General features: G+C 46.0%; 1 pseudogene; it reads left to right on the top strand.

Moving 5' to 3' along the window:
• The first annotated feature begins 644 nt into the window (after nucleotides 1-644).
• Nucleotides 645-11,078, top strand: LOC127328794 (uncharacterized; annotated as a pseudogene).
• Nucleotides 11,079-13,003: the final 1,925 nt, after the last annotated feature.

The raw sequence follows: 13,003 nt of genomic DNA, 5'->3' as shown, positions 1-13,003 counted from the left end.
TTGGCCATCATCACATGTGAGTGGGAAAAGTGTTGGAAATTCATTTGAATTGTGAACCCTTGATTCCAAAAGTTGTAATAAGTGTTTAACAACATTATTCAACTAATGGTGAAGACCAAATAGGTCTAGGGTCAAAATTTATAAAAATGCCATAGGGCATATGTGAGGGTTTTTAGGGTTTTGCCTTTTATTTGATTTTCTTCCTATTTGATTTATTTGGTTGGTGATCTTCATATGATCACTCTAGGGTTTTAGAGCACATCAAAATACAAGTAATAACAATCATCATGGCATATCACTCAAATGCACAAGTCCTATGCATGGTACTATATGCAAAAGAAAAGTTTTTGTTGGTTTGAAATATTGCTTTCTGGGATTCTCTAACTTTCTTTTTCATTGAAATTTTGCCACACTTGTTCAATCTCTAACTTACTCTCCCAATTCACTTTCAGATGGAGCCCAACGCACCCGTCAACACCAAGTTTTATCAACTTGGTAACGGAGGCAGCTTGATTTTCGAGCACGATCTCACCGCGGTCTTGAACTTTCTGGGACGCCTCCAGCCCGAGTTCCATGGAATCCAGGTGAATGATCAGCCTGGCGGTGAGCTGCAATGGATCATTACTGCAAATCTGAGGGGAAACATGGAGTCTCCCACCTCGGAGAGAATCCTGTTTTCTTTCCGTGAGAGCAACTGGCTCGATGGGCTTGCACGAGGCCTGCATGAGGCACTAGCACGCCTCTGCGGACAGAACGCGGTGCGCCTGCTTGCGTCCCGTTTCGCTCACCTAGTGAAGCGTGATGCCGCAGGAGTACCCATGGCTCTGCAGTCTCACCCTGAGTTGAGGCACCACGCCGAGCATCTAGACTTCATGCTGTATCATACTCAGCTGGATCTGGATAACGCCCGGATGTATGCGAACCAGACTCACCTCGCACTGGCCACCCTTGGCGATGCTATCAAGATGCTGTCCAGGGACCGCAACAAGCTTCGCCTGCGGTGTGCGAAGAAGGATGCTACTATCACGCGCCTTCGCGCTCAGATAGCGTCACTTGAGACCACTGTCAATGCTCAGGAGGAGCAGCTGCAGGAGATGGAGGAAGACGAAGCCGGTATCAATATTCAGGGAGGAGGAGCCTTCCTGAGTGACGATGACGACTTCGAGGAGGACGAGTTCACTGAGGAGGAGGATTACGCGTTCCTGGAGCCAGGACCTGATGATGTCGTTCCCATCGACATTGAGGATGAGGGTAGCCACACCTGAGCACTGATGTAGGCATGAGTTGTATCCCGTCAGTTGTATCGTAGCATGAGAAATGCTTCTTAAAACCATTGGAAGTGTTGAACTGTTAGTTTGTAATGTGTTATGTGGAATGAATGAATGAATGTTTGTGTGTGTCATCCAAAGCATTCAAGTTTTTACAAGTTTTTGAACTCATTCAAAATAAACCATAGAATTTCCCTCTTATCTTATAATCTCCTGTATATTCAGATGGCCCCTCCCAATCGCAACAACAACGATGCCATGATGCAACTGCTGCAAACCCTGCTTCAAGACAGGGAGACTGAAAGAGCTGAACGTCAAGCCAACATCGCAGCACTGCAAAACCTTGCTAACCAAGGCCATGGGAATCATGATCATCCCGGATCCAAACTCAAGAACTTCCAGAATACCAACCCTCCGGTGTTTAGCAAGACTGAAGAACCCCTCGATGCCGACGACTGGCTCCAGACAATGGAGAACAACTTGGAGGTCGGCGGAGTTGAAGCCAATGAGAAGGTCCTGTTTGCAACCCACTACCTTGCCGGACCAGCCAGAGCCTGGTGGACCAGCACTCGTGCCATGAACGGAGGTCAAGTCATGACTTGGGCAGATTTCAAGCTCAAGTTCAGCAAGTACCATGTGCCCCCGGGTCTTATCAAGAAGATGCGGGATGAATTCCGCGAACTCAAGCAAGGACGGATGACGGTGGTCGAATACCGCGACAGGTTCCTTACACTGTCATGGTACGCCCCCGATGAGACAGACACCACTGAGAAGAGGCAGGAGCGATTCCTGAACGGACTGCATGATGAGATGCAGACTGTCCTAGTCAACATCCCCTTTGTCGACCTTGAAGCCCTTGTTGACTCCTCCATTCAGATGGAGGGCAAGTTGAACCAAGCCAATGAGAACCGCAAACGCCGCATGATGCACAAGAGTGGGCCCAGCAATACTCCAAAGTATCGCCCCAGCTCAAGCGGAGGTTTTGCCCCCAGAAACAACAAGCCCCAGATGCAGACTTCACGCCCCGGTTTTCAGAACCGGAGTGGAGGAAACCCCAGGCCAGGAGGCCACCCCAACCACAACCACAACTACCAGAGCAACACCAACAACTTCAACCGTGCCCCAATGAGAGCCCCCAACCCAAACAACAACAATACCAACACCGCTCCAAGGACTGGGAGCAACGCCATCCCCGTCGCAACCAAGGACAAGTCCACCATCACTTGCTATGAGTGTGGTGTAGTGGGACACTATTCCAATGAGTGCCCCAAGAGACTCGCCAAGCTCGCCGGCAACACCGCTGCACCTGTTCAGCAGCAACGCCGCGTCTCCACCGGAAAGAAGTTCGCCCCCAACAACCCCAATAACCGCAACGGCCGCCTCTTCCACATGAACGCCGAGGAAGCCCAGGAAGCACCAGATGTTGTACTGGGTATGTTTCCTGTCAACTCAGTACCCGCCAGAGTGTTGTTTGATTCCGGAGCATCTCATTCTTTTGTCACTGAAGACTTTGCATCAACAAGTAAAATTCAACCTCTCAGTTTGAAACATGTCATGATAGTTCAAATTCCCGGATCAACCACTAAAGCCAGAAAATTTTGTACAAATGTACCCATCAGAATACATGAAGTAGATTTCTATGCCAATCTGATAATTCTGGGAACTAAAGGTTTGAAAATAGTGCTGGGTATGGATTGGATGGCCAAGCATCATGGAATGATTGACTGTGCCAAGAAAGCCATCACCATGACCAGTAGCACCGGTATCATAGTAGAACATGTCTCTGAGATGCTACCCAGAAAATTTACCTGCAACCAGAGTGTAGCCAAGCCAACCTTGGATCAGATCAGGGTCGTTTATCGATATCCTAAACGTGTTTCCTGATGGTTTACCCGGTATGCCCCCAGATCGGGATATCGAGTTTATCATCGAGTTAATCCCCGGAACCGGACCTATAGCCCAGAGAGCCTATAGCATGAACCCAGCAGAGCTCGTAGAGCTGAAGAAGCAACTGGATGAACTGTTAGCCAAAGGTCTGATTCGACCAAGTGCATCACCTTGGAGATCCCCAGTTTTGTTTGTGGATAAGAAGGATGGTGCCAGTCATTTATGTACGGACTATCGTAAGCTTAACGATGTCACCATCAAGAACAAATACCCCTTGCCAAATATAGAAGACCTGTTTGACCAGCTGACCGGAGCTGTAGTATTCTCAAAGATTGATCTCAGGACTGGATATCACCAGCTGAAGATTCGTGCATCAGACATTCCCAAAACTGCCTTTACCACCAGATACGGATTGTACGAGTACAATGTCATGTCATTTGGATTGACCAATGCCCCCGCTTATTTCATGAATCTCATGAATAAGATCTTCATGAACTTTCTGGATAAGTTTGTTGTCGTTTTCATCGATGACATTCTAATCTACTCCAAGTCTGAGGAAGAACATGAACAACACCTAGAAGCTGTCCTGGAGACCCTTAGAGAGCATAAGCTGTATGCTAAGTTCAACAAATGTGAGTTTTGGCTGAAGGAAGTAGGATTCCTGGGACATATCTTGTCTGCAGGAGGAATTGCCGTAGATCCCGCCAAGATCAAGACTGTTGCAGAATGGAAAGCCCCAACCACCCAGACCGAGGTCCGCGCTTTTCTTGGATTAGCCGGATATTACCGCAGATTTGTAGAAGGCTTTTCGAGCATCGCTCGACCAATGACCCAACTGCTGAAGAAGGACAAGAAGTTCGAATGGACTGACAAATGTGAGGAGAGTTTCCAACAACTCAAGCTTAGACTGACCACAGCCCCAATTCTGATCATGCCGGACATCACCAAACCCTTTGACGTTTACTGCGATACATCCAAGATTGGTCTCGGATGTGTGCTTATGCAAGAAGGCAAAGTGATATCTTATCTGTCCCGGCAACTGAAGCAGCATGAGCAGAACTACCCAACCCATGACCTCGAGCTCGCAGCCGTAGTTTTAGCACTGAAGGTGTGGCGTCATTACCTCATGGGTAATCGCTGCGAGATTTATTCGGATCACAAGAGCCTGAAGTATATCTTTACCCAGAAGGAGCTAAACATGAGGCAAAGAAGATGGTTAGAATTAATCAAGGATTATGATATGGAGATCCACTACCACCCCGGCAAGGCCAATGTGGTAGCGGATGCGTTGAGTAGACTGCCGTGTCAGTTGAACTCAATGATAGCCGAAGAACAACCCAGCTTATACCAGGAGTTTGAGCAGTTTAGAATGGAGTTAGTTAGTGAAGGATTCCTAGCCAGCATGGAGCTACAACCCACCTTGATTGGTCAGATCAAGGAAGCTCAGAAGGGAATTGCCAGCATTGATGGAATCAAGACCCAGATAGCCGCAGGAAAAGCACCGGGATTCACCGTAGATGAAGAAGGAGTTCTGTGGTACAACAGACGCCTGTGTGTACCGTCGGACTCAGAGTTGAAGCAAGTTATTCTGAAGGAAGCCCATGACACCTTATACTCTATTCACCCCGGAGGTACCAAGATGTACCAAGATCTGAAGGAACAATTCTGGTGGCATGGAATGAAGAGGGAGATCGGAAGCTACATCGCTAAGTGTGATATCTGTCAGCGATTCAAGGCCGAATATCAGCGACCCGCAGGACTGCTGCAACCACTACAGATTCCAGAATGGAAGTGGGACTCTGTAGGAATGGACTTTATCACCGGTTTGCCCAAATCCAGCAAAGGAAACAACTCCATATGGGTAGTTGTTGATAGATTGACCAAGGTAGCCCATTTCATCGCTGTCAAGACCACCTACCAAGGCCCAAAGTTAGCTGAGTTGTACATCTCCAGAATAGTCGCACTGCACGGAACCCCGAAGTCAATAGTGTCAGATAGAGGTTCACAATTCACCTCGAGATTCTGGTAGAAGGTGCATGAAGGACTAGGAACCCGTCTGAATTTCAGCACCGCCTATCACCCGTAGACCGATGGACAGACTGAGAGAGTCAACCAGATATTGGAGGACATGCTGAGATCCTGTGTGTTGGAATATGGATCTAAGTGGGAAGACTGCCTGCCTTACGCAGAATTCTCTTACAACAACAGTTACCAAGCCAGTTTACAGATGGCCCCCTTTGAAGCACTGTACGGAAGGAAGTGCCGTACCCCCCTAAATTGGTCGGAAGTCGGAGAGAGTCAAGTCTTTGGACCAGATGTTCTTCGTGAAGCAGAAGAGAAGGTGCACAAGATTCACGAATACCTCAAGACGGCGCAATCCAGGCAGAAGAGTTACGCCGACAAGAGACGCCGAGAGATGACCTTTGAGATTGGAGATTTTGTCTATCTCAAAGTATCCCCCCTGAAAGGAATGCAGAGATTTCAGCTGAAAGGAAAGCTTGCACCCCTATATGTCGGACCCTTCAAAGTTCCGAGTCACCGAGGAGAAGTATCCTATCAACTGGAACTGCCTGAAGAAATGTCGGCTGTGCACAATGTGTTTCACATCTCACTCCTCCGGAAATGTCTTGAAGTCCCTGAGAAGACCGAAGTGTTCAAGAACATCGATCACCGTTCGGTGGATATCAACCAAGATCTGACATACCGCGAAGTGCTGATTTGCATCTTGGAAGAAGCATACAGAACCACCCGCACCCGAAGCATCAAGTTCTTGAAGATACAGTGGAGCAATCATACCGAAGATGAAGCCACTTGGGAGCGAGAGGAAGATATGAAGAAGGAATACCCAGATCTCTTTAGCACCTAATTTTCTTTAAGATCTCGGGACGAGATCTTTTGTAAGGGGGAAGGGTTTGTAACATCCCAAATTTCAAATAAAGGAAGAAGAAGATTTCCAAATATACAAATTTCAGAACCAACAAAAAACTTTTACTTTGCATATAGTACCCTGCATAGGACTTGTGCATTTTGAGTGATATGCCATGATGATTGTTATATTGTGTATATGATGAACTCTAAAACCCTAGAGTGATCAAGTGATGATGACCAAACAAATAAAGCAAAAAGAGAAAGAAATCAAATATTAATAAAATCCTAAAAACCCTAACATATGGTCTATGTCATTTTTGTAAATTTGACCCTAGACCCATTTGATCTTCACTAATACTTGGAATATGATATTAAAGAGTAATTACAACTTTGGGAATCAAAGATATACCATTTAAACCAAATTCAAAATTTAAAATATGATCACATGAGATAATGGTCATTTCTGACTTTTATAGTCTGGTCACCACTTTGAGCCTCTCTATTTCAAAATTTCTAAACTAAAAAATCCAACTCTTTGCATGTCATCCAAGTACACAACAAGGTGAACAACTTTTGCAAAGAGCACCATACCAAATTCACTTTAGATCACAAGTTATGAGCAAGCAAAGATGAGACATTGAAACAGATTCAACATTCTCCATTTTTCAAATATGATCAAACCAGGCCAAGTTTTGATCATCACTTGCACTAGCAATGATCCCTAGACCCTCCTACACCGAGCCCATGCCAGGGAAGCCAAGGAGAGGGCCAGACACGGCGTGGACATGGCCATGCTGGCCACGTTCGCCGCCGACGCGCCTCCCCTCTCTTCTCTCCACAGCAGCCCTCGCCACCGTGTCCAACGCGTCGGCAGAGATCTCCTGAATCCGCCAGTACACGCCCTTGACCGCGAGGACGATGACAGGACCCGGACGACGGGCGCCCAGGTACGCCGCCAGCGGCATGGGCGACGTCACTGCGCACGGACGCGCGCGACACGGCCACGCGGCGCTCGCCGTACCTCGCCGTACCCCGACCAAGCCCGCGCGCCCTGGTACCTTCCCCGCCACGCGGAGCTCGCCGGACGTGCGTGCGTCATGCCTTGGCGACCACGGTCGCCGGAGAGGACGAGCGCGCCCGCCATTGCCGCGCCAGTACACGCACGGTCCCGACCACCCTACGCGTCCCCTTGCTGCGCCGTTCACGCTCATAGCTTCGCCGTGACGTCGTGAACACGCCCGCGTCGTCGCCTAGCCCTCTAGCCCACCGGAGCGGCCGCGCCCTTGTCGACTTGCAGCAGCACCCACGGCACCCCCTCCCTCCTATAAATAGAGGCTTCCCCTCGACGATCCAAGCACACCACCATGACCACCTCTCACCACCGCCTCGCCCAGCACCATTAGCCACCTCAATCATTGCCGGAGCAAGCTCAATCGGAAGATCGGAGCCGCGGAAGCCCTGCAACAATCGCCGTCGATCCAGGCCTCCCCAAGTGACGCCACTGCTACCAGGAGCTTCGCCGTCGTCCACAACGTCCCCAAGCACACTGCCCACCCTAGCTGGAGCCACGGTGAGCTCTCCGACCCCCTACCGCCGCCGTGCCAGTGACCTGATCTCGCCGGAGACGACGACGGCCCTGTGCCGTTCGATCTCGGTCTAATCCAACGCACCGCAATGCTCCATACCGTTTCGGGTTTAAAGAGCCGCTGACATGCGGGACCCACGCTGTCAGGCGGCCCACACGCACTGGATGCGCTGTTGGGCTGAGCATGCCATTAGTTTAAAAACCTGGCCCGTTAGTTTTTCCCGCCGGCCCTTTTATTTAAATCTTGTTTAAATAAATTTAAACCAATTTCAATACTGGACCCAACTTTGAAAATTCATAGAATCTGTTTGGCTTGGCCAAATTTAACAAACTTTATATATTTGGAAAGCTAGTAGAAAGTTCTACAACATGCCACTGGTCCCACCTCAATATTTGTTATAGAAATAAAATGATAAAAAGAAGAAGACAGGGACTTTTTCATATTCAAATAATTATTAAAAATCAACCAAAATAGATATTGAATTACTTCCAACTCCAATAGCTCACAATTGACTTACACTAATTGTTTCTGCAAGAAAATGGTGTGGTCACTTTGCATGATCATGCCCTAGATTAATTAATGGACAATATGGCTAGTTTAGTTTAGAGACATTGTCCAAAAATATTATGTAAGTTATATGAAGTATTTTACTTCATTTAAATCTTGTCCCAAATGAATTCATGTGATGTTTGCACCCCTGGTCCAAACACTCCTATATGAATATTTGGAGATTTAAATCATTTGTGGAATTATAAAATGGTATGAGGTGATTTACCTCATTTAAATCATTTTCTCAAATAATGATAATGAATGTTTGACTTAGGTCAATATGAATTCATGTATGATTATTTGAGAAGTTAAATTTTAAGAAGATTCAATGAGAGGAAATTATTTTTCTCAAGAACAAAAATGGGAATTAGTAATTACATATGTAATGAGAGGAAATTACTTTTCTTTAACAAAGAAAACCAATGCACCTAATTATTTTATGTGTGTGCTTAGCATAGTTTGTGTGAAGTAATGATGTGCTTAGCATAGTCTTTGAGCTTGTTTAGTGATTATACCTCGTATTCAAATTTAGACGCTAGCACCGGAGATTTCCAAGAGGAAGGAGAATTCTACCCAGAAGAAGAAGAAAACCTAGAGAACTACCAATGCAAGCTAATACTCTTGCAAAGTGCAAAGCCCTCCTTGGGCAAGGCACCATGATTCTTATCTTTCTTCATACAATCCTATCCTACATTTATACCATACAAGTCTTACTTGTTGTGTTTTCAAAGGTTGATTTCAAATGGTATAGGTGAATAAAACTACTAGAGTAGCAAAGTTAGTCTTATAGATAGCAAAGCAATATAGCACCCCTCATGATTAGTGCTAGTGCTAAAATACTAAAACTTGACTACTCTAGATGGGAACATATGACTTGTTGAATTTGAAACCTTGGAATGATGAAGCATTCCATTGAATGATGTGAAGTTGAATGTGAACAAGAGAAGATAGTGATTTTTGATAAAACCCTGATATTGGTTTGAATGCGATACCTTTCCAATTTCTGAGTACCCCCACAATACCTGATTATGGGTAGGGCTTAACTGGAAGTTTATAGATTTTAGTATGAGTTCCCTCTGAACACACATCATAGGGGTTATGCCGAGGCTGCCTCCGTTGTTGAGAAATGATGTGAATTGAGGTGAATTGTACGGCCAAGCCCTGTGCAGTTCCCAGGTTAACAGTTGGTTTTCACTGGGAGGCCAAGCTCATGGGGAGAGGTGCTCATACTAGGATGTGTAAGTGAAAGGTTATGGTTGATGATCCGCGTACTGTGTTACGATGATTCGGAGTTATTCCGACGGATGAAATCAAATGTTGTGGCACAAGTGTGCAACCTCTGCAGAGTGTCAATCTATTCGAATAGCCGCGTCCACGGTTACGGATGATTGGAAGGGCCATACAGTTTCCTGTGTCAGATTTTTGAAAACCTTAGTGAATGGGAATAATGACTTGGTGATTTGTTGGGATTACATCCAATGTTGTGGGAATGACACTAATGTTCCCACTTGAGTTAGTTAGCACATGATCAAATACTTGTGAACTAAAATATGGCTTATGCAAGTTAAAATAGAGCTTAGCACCTTTACTCCAAGAGTTAGCATCTTTACATTAGTATTAGTTTGCAAGTACTTAAAGTACTTACGGCTTTGTCCCTGGCTATTCAAATGGCCAGAGTACGATGATGAACAGAACTATCACGAGGATGACCAGCAGGACGCCTATGACAACTAGGGGTTTCTGACGTCAAATGTTGGCCTGTGGACTAGAGAGTCCATCTATAGTTACGCTTCCGCTATGTATGAATTTGTGTATGTATGTTGATTGAGAGATCAACTATTTATGTAAGATGAATCATGTGATTCAAGATTGTAAGACATTATGGCTTGTAATAAATAATGACTGTGATATTCGACTATTATGCCTCGCAACAACATTATCCTAGGATTGCGATGAATGACATAATAGGCATCTGGACTTAAAAATCCGGGTGTTGACACCTCAGCAGCATTGATGGAATGATCCAAGGCGTCAACTACGCTTTCGCGGCAGCCGGTATTCTCTCCAGCAGTGGTTCTGAGCTGGTCTGTTCTCCTCTCACCTGTCCCAGTATCAATCTTACGATAATGTTCGTGGTGTTGCCTTAAGAAGAGCATGTGATGCATGGTGATTGAATTTGCACATACCTGTAGTTTGTTGTATGCTTCCACTCGAATGCAGAAATTTCCATTGATCTCATTACATAATGTCATGCATATGCTGATGTAAAGTAGCTGTTTACTTGTGATCTTCTCCCACTTCTGATGATTATTGTTTATACAGAATATCAATGTTTGCAAGATCGTGCTGATGGGCCTTCCTCCTGTTGGTTGTGCACCTCACTTCCTTTCGGATTACGGCTGTCAAAATGGGGAATGCATCGACTACATCAACAACGTTGTGATCGAGTTCAACTATGGCCTGAGATACATGTACAGTGAGTTCATTCGCTAGTACCCAGATTCCATGATCAGTTGCTGTGATACATTCGAGGGGTTAGTGGACATCCTAGAGAACCGTGACCGCTATGGTGAGCAAATACATCATTAGTTCTGCATTTAAATTGTGTGATATCCTTGCAAAAGGCTTCAGTTTTGATGGAATTGCAACATGCAGATTTTCCGACCACCACTGATGCTTGTTGTGGGCTGGGCAAGCATGGCGGCCTATTCATATGCGTTCTTCAACAGATGGCGTGCAGCGATGCGTCAAGCCATGTGTGGTGGGATGAATTCCACCCGACAGAGACTGTGAACTTGATCCTGGCGGAAAATGTGTAGTCTGGTGAGCACACCAAGATGTGCTATCCAGTGGACTTGCAGGAGATGGTGAAACTGAAGAAGTGGAATCGACCTGAATCTTCTTTGTAGTTACATGCTCAACTTCTGTGTTTTCACATTGACAAACAAATTTTGCGAGTCAGAACAGCGGAATGTATATTTTGAAAGTCGCGAAGTTCAGTAGCTCAGGTTATGCAAGTATGTTCGCCTGTAAATTCACTGGGAATAATCTATATGGACAAATTGTTAGATACTGCATACGCAAGTTTTGCAGTCACGATCTAATATTCTACCTAAGCTATTTTTCTTACTTATTTCAGGTTAAATGCGAGGACGGAGATTTTGTACAATATCAAACTCAAGAAGGTAATTCATTTTTCTGTACTTCACTCAGAGACTATTCTTTTTCTGGAAATTTTACTTCTCAATAACCTAATCTCTATGGCAGCATAATACATTTATGTGTGTTATCTCCAAAGAGTTGTAGTAGCATGTAACTATGTAAGGATCCTTTGTTTTTTTTATAACTAGATAAAACCCTGCGCGTTGCGGCGAAATAGTAGCAACCAAAGAATTCAGAAATTAACTCGATATAACGACAATAGCATGAATAGAGCCATGGTTGCCACCTCTTTCATGGATGAATCGCGATGTGCGAAGTGCGTGAAACACAAATGATTCAGACACATCATGTGTACACAAACAATAAGTCTGCATAATCTATTGGTTTGTGGAGCACCTTGAGTGTAATAGTAAATAATAGGTGATAGAGTGAAGATCCATCAACTAATAGTTACAATGGATATAAATTTAATATATAAAATTCTAATTATGGAGCATGTTTAGAGACGTGATGGTCCTAGAATGTACCGCCCAAGTGAGAAAGTGGTTGGTCAATAACAGTCCCGGTATGCAACTTAAGGATAAGGAGATCTGAGCATGATTAATCATAAATGTGATGACGTGGGCATTACCCTTCGGGTAACTGTTATTGCCCTATCCTATACAACCGAACTGGAGGCCCATGAAGACAGCCGATGGCGAGGTGGGCCACTAGGTCGGTGCCGAAGAAGATTCCTTGAAGAACAAGACGGAGAGGAACCGAACAAGGAAAGTTTAGGACTAGGTCTCTTGTAAACCTAGTCGTACCCGTGCAGATCTCTTGGGACCTGGCCCCCTTTATAAGGGCCAGGAGAGGGGCTGCCGAGGGACACAATCAATCTTAGCAACTTTAGTCACCATAAGTTCAGAGCTAGGCCACCACATCACTTAGCCTCTCGACGAGAACACGGCCGAAACCTCCGGCACCCCATTGTAACCCGATATTTTTATAATCAAGATCAGACAGGCAGGACGTAAGGGTTTTACCTCATCGAGGGCCCCGAACCTAGGTAAATTGCTCTCCCCGCTTGTCTGTTAACCGATGTCTCGTGTCAGCCTACAAGATTCCATCAACCCTAAGCCCCAATCGGAGGGCATTGCCGAGGAGCACCCTCGTCAATTGGCGCCGTCTGTGGGAAGACTGTCGGCACAAGGCAGGTCATCGGTAGTTCCAGTCACATCTGCAGCGTTCACGCTGGAGTCACCGACCCCGCCGGATCGGAAGGATTCAGTTCGATGTGGATCATTCGAGTTCGTACAACGCACCGAGGCATCACATCCGACCTCTGAAGGATCGCGCGGCAACATGGATACCACTTTCGGCGGTGTTCACTTCATCGTCGATTCCAGAGGGTTTCTTCGCCTCCCTAGTTCAAACGCATCAAGCCCAAGAACTTCGGTTCCAGGAGACATCACGCCAGCAGCGACTTTGGCGGTCCTGTCCAGGAGTGCGGGAGAGGGCAGCCGAAGCGGCTTTGGCGCCATAGAGGAGCAAAGGAAAAGACGAACAGATTCACGTCGTGAAGAAGAAGAGCAAATCATGACTCGTCCTCGACAGTACGAACGAGGATGCCACATCATTCAATCAAGCAAGAATCGCCTTCGCACGCCTTACCTATCAGCCACGGAGCAACTTGAAGCACCG

This window comes from Lolium perenne, chromosome 2 (assembly GCF_019359855.2).
Source record: "Lolium perenne isolate Kyuss_39 chromosome 2, Kyuss_2.0, whole genome shotgun sequence".
Taxonomy (NCBI): Eukaryota; Viridiplantae; Streptophyta; class Magnoliopsida; order Poales; family Poaceae; genus Lolium; species Lolium perenne.
The sequence above is the reverse complement of the archived record's forward strand: the minus strand, read 5'-3'. Positions and strand labels throughout refer to the sequence as shown.